Genomic DNA, 11,024 nt, shown 5'->3' on the forward strand with positions numbered 1-11,024 from the left:
TTTCTTGGGCTCCTTGATCACTGCAGATGGTGACAGCAGTCAAGAAATTAAAAGACGCCTGCTTCTTGGGAGAAAAGCAATGACAAACCTAGACAGCATCTTAAAAAGCAGATACATCACCTTGCCACAAAGGTCCGTATAGTTAAAGCTATGGTTTTCCCAGTAGTGATGTATGGAAGCGAGAGCTGGACCATGAAGAAGGCTGATCATTGAAGAATTGATGCTTTTGAATTATGGTGCTGGAGGAGACTCTTGAGAGTCCCATGGACTGCAAGAAGATCAAACCTATCCATTCTGAAGGAAATCAGCCCTGAGTGCTCACTGGAAGGACAGATCCTGAAGCTGAGGCTCCAATACTTTGGCCACCTCATGAGAAGAGAAGACTCCCTGGAAAAGACCCCGATGTTGGGAAAGATGGAGGGCACAAGGAGAAGGGGAAGACAGAGGATGAGATGGTTGGAGAGTGTTCTCAAAGCCACCAATATGAGTCTGACCAAACTGCGGGAGTCTGTCCATATGTTTCACCATCTCTTCTGTCTTCACTCTCATTGTGTTCGTTTGTTCTTCTTTTGATCTCTCTGATCACCTACAATGTTATCTTTGGGACTTTGAAATACGCAGAAAATATATTCATGCTACTGTCTCTAAAATATACATTGTTACTGTCTGTAATTGTAATTGTTTGATTCGTAGACCTCACGAGAGAGGGGGTTGTTGGCGTTAAGTATGGTAAAGCCACATTGACCCAACCCCCATCACTTTTCCAGCTTGTATTTGTGGAAACTCCCTGCACATTTCAAACCCTTGTTTTCCATAGTTGTAAAAAAAAAAATTAAAAAATGGACGAGTTGAAGAGGTGGCTTGTTTCAAAAGGTCAACTTATTACTAAATGTGTACAAAAATCTCCTCTGCTGGGGAGAGGGCACAGTCTAGACAGCCTTTTTTCTGGACCACCACCCCAGTCTGTGTCCTCTCCTCGATAAAGGAGATTATGGGGACTCCCTAAATGGTCAGCTGCATTGAATTCTGAAACCTAGGAAAAAAGCCTCTTGACCAGATAGGGAATGCCCCAATTGCCTTGCTAAATATGGGTTGTCCATATATCCCAGGAACCTAATAATCAGACACCCCCGATCAGTTCCATTCAAAGCTACACGCTCAGAAGTATTCTGTATTGTGTGTGACCAGTCAGCTGACGGGCTCAAAAACTTAAGGAAAACCTTCCACTTGGCAGCAGCTTATGCCTCTTCCCCCCCTCCCTCAGTGCAACTGCATAGATTTCCCACTGTTATTATACATGGCTGGCTTATGATAGACCGCAGAGGTCAAAATGGGATCACTTCACACGAAATTGGTGGCTTTGAAGCAGTGCAAAATAATAATACTTTTTTAAAAAACCCAAAGGCTTTCGTGAACCATCCCCCTCCAAGGTGTGATGGATCTCGTTGCCGCAACTGAAGAACAGCATTCCGTCTTGTCATAAAGATTTTAATTTCAAATCTGAGATCTGTGCGGTTCGCAATGGTCCACAGTACTGCAATTTTTCGATGCTTTGTGTGTGGGGAGGGGGCTTCGAGTCAGGCATGGGTGGGCTCTTCACATGAAGCTCATACCAAAGTGCAAAATGAAATCTAGCAGTTCTCCTTTCTTCAGGTTAAAACAAGGCTAACCCTTTAAAGTTATTTTGATCTCTTTGTATGCTGATCTCTTATTAGTAGAAAGAAGAAGAAAAAGAAGAAACTAAATAGTTCTAATAATAATAATAATAATACCAACAACAATGAATGTCTTCTGGTAATTTGATAAAGCTGGTTTATGACACCATTCAGGTGGGTACTGTCAGAATATAACTTTTTATATACTTTTTACTTTGGATGGTTCCATTTTCTCAATATAATTCTAGGCCAGTATTGTCTACTCTGACTGGCCAGTGGCTGTCCAAGGTCTCAGGCAGAGGCCTATCTAATCAAACACTACCTGAGATCCTCATAGCTGGAGATTTGGGGGGTTCGACCAGGTATCTTCTGCCTATAAGGTGTGTGAGAAAGAACACAAACTTCTGAAACGACCTTTTTAAAGCATTATGTATTTAAAATAAAATTTAAAAATCTGAAAAACGGCTTCCAGAGCTGCAAGGGCCTCTGGGTCACAAACCCAGTATAGGAAAATTCCTCTTCTTCAGGTAGAAAACTGTGGCAACCTTTGCAGCAGACAGTCACCCTCTGTGAAATGCCACAGGCTCCGAAAGATCCCTCTGTTTTGTTTCTAAGCTACCACTTGCTGCATTAGTCATTTCTGCCAGCTGCCCACAATATCGATATTTTTATTTCTTGTTATGTATTCTCTCCCCCCCCCCCATGTTGTCTCCATTTCTAAGGCTGGGAGAGAAACACAGTCCTGCAACCCACCCACACAGCCATCCTAAATATTGTGCTTTTCTGATTATAGCCTTTCTATTTTATAATGTTTTGCCTGCATGTACAATGCTTTTATCTGTTGTTATTTTGAGCTTCCAGATTTTTTTTTGGTGGGAGGGGGAGGGGGAAGGTGGTTTGTTGTGGCTGAAGCACGAGAAAGCTTCAGAAATTCAGAGATGTAATTCACGTAACAAATCCAATTTGTACAGGGCACAGCTTATTTAAATGAGCAGAATCCTCATTTAAGGGGGAGAGAGAACGTTTCGATCCACTTGTACTCAGGAGCAGCTAGACTGTGTGTCCTAAAGACAAAATTATCTGGCCAAGTTGTCCTGGAGTGTTGTCACAGGCGAAAGAACACCCAAGTCACATTGTGGTTTGTGCCTCCCAGTCTCCTGGAAACCATTTCCCGGCCTGTCTCTTGCACCGCAGTCTGCAATCAATCCACTTCTATTCGTTTCGAGTAATAAACCCCAGAGTTAAGCTGCACGACAGGGGTGGGAATCCCAGACCCTCCAAATGATTAGGGTTGCCAGACTCAATAGAGGACAGGACTTCTGTGCCTTTAATTGCGCTGCTCTCTTTTGAGTCTGGAAACCTTAAAGAGAAACCAGCAGACCCTTTGCTTGGAAATTAAACAAAGGGTCTGCTGGTTTCTATTTAAGGTTTCCAGACTCAAAAGAGAGCAGGGCAATTAGAGGCACAGAAGTCCTGTCCTCTATTGAGTCTGGCAACCCTACAAATGATTCTGTGGCATCTGAAAGGCTCACCAATGGAGAGGTGGCAGCAAACGAGGGAGTTTGCTTCCCTTGGCACAGAGCCACTGGCAACCTCATCCCAAGCAACTTCAGTTATGTTTGGATATCTCTGAGTCAAGTTTAGACCTATTAAGGAAGCAGGGATTTCCAAACTGCCATGTGATGGTGACATGCGCTATGTGAAAATGCTAATTATACTGTGCCATTCATTCATTTTTTAATTTTTTTATTAAAAAAGCAGGTCAGAGAGGAAAGGAGGTCTTTTTGTCTCCCCCTCCCTCTTGGCAGCATCACATGGCTCCTTTTCTCATGACTTACTTGCATGCTGATGCAGCTTGTATCTTCTCTTCTCCCTTACATCCCTTTCATCCCACTCGCATCATGTCAGACTTTCAGATCTTCAGAGCGACATTATACAAACAACTCTATTATTCATTGGCACCCCCTCTTCTCAGTTTCCCTCCTCCAGAGGGCTTGTTCTAATTTGTGGCTTGTTCTAGGATAGCCTTTCAGATGTCAAACTCTAAACTTAAATGCCCTGGGCGCAGGCTGAGGTAAAAATTATTTCCAATTATATACCCCTACAATTATGGGCAGTAGTTAACTCAGTTTTATTCAATGTAGGACCACTGAAATTGATGGAGCTAAGCAATGTTCATTAATGTTACCGGGTCCACTCTAAGTAAAACTTAGCTGAATAACATCTTATGTTCAGGCCCTTGGGCATCTGCTCGGTCCCATGTCCATGCAGGGAGACCACTGCTAACCCCTGGAGCCTCTTACCCCTGCTCCTCCTCCTTGGTCTTAATTAATGTCATGGACTGGCTGGATGCTGAGGAGTGGTGCAAGGCACCAGCTGGGGAACCTTCAGGGGAAGAAAGCTCACAGCCCGGAGATTGGTGGTGGGATGACGATGAGTGGTCAAAGGGAGAAGATAGAGCAGATTGGGAAGAGGACGTGTCAGAAGCTGGAGAGGTAACTGGGTTTAGTGAGCAGGGACAGTCTATGGAAGACAGAAGTCCAGAAGCAGGAGAGGGGGGAGACGAAGAGGCAGAGATTAGTCAGGCTGGTGAATAAGCCAGGGTGTCTCCTCCTGCTGCTTCAACAAGTTCCCCTCCTCACCCAGTCTCCCAGGAACAGGAGAGGTATGAAATGGGAGGAGCAGAGGCAGGTGCCTTGGTATAGTCTCAGATTGCTTAGGAAGGACTTGGGAGAGGAGGAGTCTTAGGTAGATGTGGGAAGTCTCCACAACTGTCTCATAAGGGTAAGCCGTACCATGAAGAGTTGCTGTGGCTGGCACACCTGAGCAGACCATCTATCTTCCAATAAAGAGTTGACTTCCCTGACACCATGTGATTTATTTCTGGCTCGCTCCCGACAATTAAGATAATATTTTTGTCCCATGCTGCAAGTACCTAATGAATTACTTCAGGCACAGGAGCGGCGCATGCGGTGGTGCCGAGCAGCGGAGGAGTGACACTGGTAATGCAATTGCTTACCTCAACAGGGCTGGGAGAGGGCAGGGTGGTGGCTGCAAGGTCATGACAGCACAGGTGCAGCAAGGGGGCCACTTCCGTGCTCCCACCAGGGCACCTGCCTGGCCCCAGCCACGCTGCTCCCTGACCCACTCCAGCGCTGTGCAGGTATGGAGCAGTCACACTGGTGTCGGGAGGGCAGCTCCACAATCCAATACACCACACACACACACCACTACTGACAGAGCAGCTTGCAAGAATTGCAACCTGATGGAACTTGAAGGAATCTGTTCTAATACAATAAGACACACATGGTTCCAATAACTCACATCCAGCCAATATCCAACTGCGCTTTGTTTGCAATCCATTACCTTAACCCAGCTGAACTTTGTTAACTGCGAAATTAACAATAGTTCTAGCTCTCCTATCCCAGACATTTGCCTTCCTTTTCCACTCCCTGAGTCACTAGAGGGCAACATTTGCTTTCTTATTCAGCATTTCATTCCCAACAATAAACCCATCATCCTAAACTCCTAATACCAGCAGCTGTTTTAACCTCTACAGAGGAAAGGCCAGCTGTTAGTTGTCCCCCCTCCCCACAATTCACCATATCAATTATTTTAAGGATCTATTGTTCTCCCAATTCTGAGATGTGTAACTTAAAAAGAAGACAAAACATCCCTTGTTACAGGTAGGTAGCCGTGTTGGTCTGAGTCGAAGCAAAATAAAAAAATTCATTCAGTAGCACCTTAAAGACCAACTAAGTTTATATTTTGGTATGAGCTTTCGTGTATCTGAAGAAGTGTGCATGCACACGAAAGCTCATACCAAAATATAAACTTAGTTGGTCTTTAAGGTGCTACTGAAAACATCCCTTGGTTATTGGTTATTTATTTACTGAAATTGTAACACTTGTCTGCAAAAGGCACTCTTCCTAATTGCAGAAGGCACTTTCTCTAATTATGAGATTTCCCAATCCTGTTTGACAGCTTTAGATGACTTGCTGTTCAAAAGCTTCATTTCTAACTTTTTTGCTGTTCTATCAGAAGGATGAAAGGACTCCCAGCACTGATTAGTTTAATCATTTTATGTCAGCAGACAGCACAGAGTATACTCTATTAATGGTTATTGAACAGCTGTTGGGTTCACATTGTGCTCAGGCAGCTTATATTCAAATGGTGGCAAATAAAACCAAGCGGCAGGAATTACTAGTAGTGTTGTGAATTTTCCCCAAGTGTACACATAATTTAATTGTACTTTTGTGTGGTTTCAGTTATCTAGGATGACAGAGGATGGGATATTGGCAGGGAGCTATTAATTACTTGGACTCCAAAGGATGTGAGCTAGTCTGCGGCTATTTGAATCACACCATTGTATTATCATGGTGACTATTGGCAGTACAGTCAAACCTTGGTTCCCAAACGCCTCTGTTTTGGAACGTTTTGGCTTCTGAACACCGAAAACCCGGAAGTAACTGCTCTAGTTTTTGAACGATTTTTGGAAGCCCAATGGCTTCTGAGCTGTGTTTTTTCATCCCCCCCCCCCCATTGATCCTCGGTTTTGGAACTTTTCAGAAGCTAAACGGTCTTCTGGAACGGATTAAGTTCAAAAACTGAGGTTCCACTGTACTATACCTCATGTTCGTATAGTGACAAATGTGACTGCAGTAATTGGTAATTATAGAGTTAAATATTGTCTCCAATTATTATTGGGTGGAGCTAAGACTCTTGCTATTGTGGTTGCTTTCATTTCCCTACATAGTTGTGTGTTAGCCTGTTCATCAGTAACATCAGCACTGTGATGCTAAGGCCATAAACTGGATCAGAGCCTGCATGGGTAATCTGGATAAGGTGGCGTGGGGAATCCCATTGAAGTGAATTTTTCCTTAGGCAAATTGCCAACATGGGGGTGCAGGTGGTGTATGTGATATGAAATGGGGCCATTATGTGTGTGGGGGGGATGTAACCCTGCCTACACCCCAGACTAGGATCTTAATCCAAATCTTACACACCCACACCCATGCTGGCAAATTTGTGTGTGTGCTTAAAACATCCTGCTCTTGTGAGTTAACACATTGTCCAGCTTTGTCCTGAGTTGCCATACCCTCAACTCTTTCCCTGCCCAGCCCCCGCCACACACAGGAAATTAAAAAGCAGCGCCCTGGAACATTTAGGCAGCCACGTTTAGAACATGTCTTTATCTGTCAGCGTGTTCGATTATAGCCCAGCTCATTCCACCATGTTCTAAGATGCAGGAAAGCACCCTATCCTGATTTTGACCAACAGTTCCACATCCTAGTCAACTCTGTATAACTTCGCTGGTTGAGGTGTGCTTAGGACAGGCCAAAAGCCGCCAAATATACCTCCCGAAAAGGAGGGGGGATATTACAGGAGTCATGTGTGGGCACACATTGTCCTGAACTCCCTGGGGCTTCGTATTGTCAGCCACGGGTCCTCGTTTTGAATTAGGCACAGTTTCTATGTCTAAAGCACACATCACGAATTGAAATGGCACAACTGCTCCAGGAAGGAAAAGTGCGTAGTCAAGGGAGAGGCTATATACAGTGACTCTTTTTAAATCCTGAATCTGCAGGGAGCTGTATCTCAGCAGGGAAGGAAGCAGATAGAGGAATCTGCGCAGAGAGCCCTCAGAAGTCTAAAATGAGTGGGATCCAGTGTCATAAAATTCTGCCCCCCCCAAAACCCCAGTCTAAACAACTTATTTCTCATAGCCATCCAGTTTCTTCTAGATCAGGAATGGGCAGACTGACCTACCAGACCTATTTTATGGGGGGTGGCTTGTTGTTTTTGCTTGAACTCAGGTCAACCAACCTGAGCCAGGTGGAAAAGGAATATTGTTAGAATCAAAAGTTCCCATGAACACATTCTGAGCCAAGAAACTAGTTTTCAGCATTGGAACGGAACTGAGTTCAAATTCCTTTCACACAAAAGAGTCCACTCCTAGTGAGCTTTCTTCGTTTCAGCAGCCTAATTTAGGAGCCAGAAATCCTTACAGCTCACTGTGAGATCTATCAACAGATCCTGATCTACTTTCTGGCCAGCCCTGACTCCTTCAGATCACATGACTTTCTATCCTTCTAAACCCTGTGACAGGAGATAACTAGGCTGAAGTGGGGGAGGCCCCTCAAGGAGCCATCAACCTCTAAATCTACACTAATTGAAGCTTTGCTCACATGGACAATACATCAGTCACAGCAGGCTCACAGCTGAACCTTCAACAGTTAGCAAGCATCTCCTGTAGTTTTGGTTTTAAGAAACGGAGAACGCTGCAAGCTGCCAACCGTTTTACTCCTGCCATCTTAACTGAGAAGGAAGTCCTTACTCCCAGGAGAGGGTATTTAGGATGGCAGCCTAAGTGCCAAAGAAAGAATGGAACCGTGCTTTCTGACAGGTCAGTCTGTTGAGTGAGTCAACAAAAGGTCTTGGCTTCTATACAGTCTGTTTCATCTGCAAAATGGACAATACTGCTACTTACCTGCCTTGCATATAGGTGATGCTGAGCAACTGGTTGTCAAGTATTTGACGGTTGTAAAATATTGCCAAATATACCATGAATTTAGAAATGTGCAGATGCTGGCTTGCTTTTCTTACTGCACCATGTCCTCAACCAATAACACGGGCAGGAATAAAGGTTTCTTGGTCTCCTGCACTACAGAATGGATACACATATCCCCCTACATTTGTTGTACATAGAACTAATATTCACCTTGCTTTAATTACTACAGACATGATTCAGCCCAGGGGGGGGGATTAAGTGAAGGAGCTCATCACATAGCCATACCCCCAAGGAGAGTACAAAAAATCCCAGGTCAGTGTATTGATCTGATATTTCACAGAGAGGGAAGGTTTGACGGAGATGGTTGCAGTACATAAGATAATATACACTTTATTAGGCTCATGATGGCACCCTTGTGAATTGTTCTCTGGTACCTCGGTTTACAAACACAATTGGTTCTGGAAGTCTGTACTTAACCTGAAGCGTACTTAACCTGAAGTGAACTTTCCCATTGAAAGTAATGGAAAGTGGATTAATCCATTCCAGACGGTCCATGGAGTACTTAACCTGAAGCGTACTTAACCTGAAGCGAACTTTCCCATTGAAAGTAATGGAAAGTGGATTAATCCGTTCCAGACAGGTCCGCGGAGTACTTAAACTGAAAATACTCAAACCGAGGCGTACTTAAACCGAGGTATGACTGTACATATCACTGGCAAAACATGCTGGGTAGTATTCAGCTAAGTTTTACTCAGAGCAGATGCTGTGAAACAAATTAATAAGCATGACTAAGTGAGGTCCATGAATTTTAATGGGTCTACTCTTGAGTAAATCTTAGTTGAATACCACCTATTGAGCTTTAACAAATGATCTGCAGCCAGCTAAAATGGAACCTTGTGCTTTTAATGAGAAAGAGAAACCGACTTGTAAAGAAGTGTTCATATTTAAACTGCTAGCATGAAGCAGGGACCATGGCAAAGCAAAGCAAAGCTGTACCCAGCCTCTGCTTAAATTGCTAATCTGTCACAAATGTGAAAACTTTGTTATCACATCATTCGCTTGCCAGAGGAAGGAGTCTGGCAGATGATATTGTGTCTGCTCTGAAGAACACCCCAGGAAATCCCCCTTTCATTCGACCCTCTACCCTAAGTTCCAGCCAAAGTTGGAAGAGTTAAGCCTTTGTTTTTGACGTATCAAATGCCCAACCCAACAAATCAGTTTGAAAACAAACCAACAGTCAGATGCCCTGGTGTTCACCTTTAGGAATCATTGTGTACTCATACAAAGCAATCCTTTCTTATTTGGAAAACAAAACTGAGCTTCAATGAAGCGTTATGTAATTGATTTTTAATAGCAGTTTCAATTTCATTTCAGTCCTCCAGAACCATTTGGAGAAAGCCTTGCGTGGGAAACAATCTGAGCAAACTTAGAACTTGTTAATGCGGGGCCTGGATGTAGTTGCTAAAAAAGACATGCTATGTAGGAAGAGCCTATAATTTTCAGTGCTATCTTTGGACTTGGAGGAATGCCCAGGATAGTTACAAATTGAATTGTTACCACGAAAAAATAAGAATCACCTTCTCCAGCAATATTGATTGCATGGGAATAATTTTTTGATAGTTACATTAAAACAATTTTTTGATTCCTGTATGTAGTAAAAAACAAAAATCCAAAGCATTTTGTTAAATATTATTTGATTCTACCACCACCACCAAATGCAAAATCAGTAATTATTTCAGCACTAAACATATTAAAAATCAGTATTTATAGGCTTGGGTCCTAAAGAGTTCCTGCATTTTAGCAGGACCTTTGGGGGGGGGGGATTTCTGTCAACTCCTCTTCTATCTACATGGCATATCCCATACCCATTCCTTCTTGTGGAATGCTTCCCCAGCGAAGTTTGTTGGTTGCCACCATTAACATCGTTTCAGTGCCAGCTAAAAACTGACCTCTTCTCCCAGGCATTTGATGGATTGTGACGATTTTGCTTCTGAAGATTTTGCTGCAGTTTTGTTGAGTTTGTTATAGGTTGTATGACTTTTGATGTAACGTACTGTGCTTTCCCCTCTGATTTTATGACATGCATTATGCTTTTCGTAAGTCTCGTGGACACTCCTGTGTCAAGCAACTCACAAATTGAATAAAACAACAATTCTGTAGGTGGAAGGTAGAGGAGGGAAGGTCCTGTAACATGAACTCAGTTTCATTCATCCTGTTCTTGCTTCATTCATTCTTGCTTCATTCATGATAGAATGATTAAGGTCCAAGGCATAGTCCCCCCCCCCCATTCCCATTTGATTTGGAGATGACAGAAGGATCGAAACCCCTTGTGAAAAATGATAAAGGGGCCCATTTTCATTTTGCATTTTATTCCAGCAGTGTGGCACATAGTATCAGAATTATATCACGGTCCAGCTCATGCTAATCTAAAACTTTAAAGAGTGCACTTTGCATACAATCTAGCCTCAAGCTATGCATGCACTTCAGGAACATGGAGTAGCAGAGAAAGGGCATGTATAAAAGTTTAAACCTGCATTTAAGGCATTCACACCATGTATCATGAAAGACTTAATGTGGGAGGTAGAAAAAATAGATTTAACCCATGTGCAGGTAGTTAACAAATGTATTGGCTGGGCGCCTAGATTCAAAATGGGGGCTTTGCACACTCTCCAGCAGGATAGAGCCACCAGCAGAGTTAAAAATACTCTCAGAATTAAACAGCAGTTTTTGCATATTCCGTTGAGTCTGCCTCAAAATGCTTGTCCCCTCTCTCTAGTCTTCTAGCAATGCACAGACCACATACACTATTAAGTAAGTTTAAAATGCTTTACTTACTAAATCTAATGGTCTGGTCCATG

This window comes from Zootoca vivipara, chromosome 1 (assembly GCF_963506605.1).
Source record: "Zootoca vivipara chromosome 1, rZooViv1.1, whole genome shotgun sequence".
NCBI classification, from domain to species: Eukaryota; Metazoa; Chordata; class Lepidosauria; order Squamata; family Lacertidae; genus Zootoca; species Zootoca vivipara.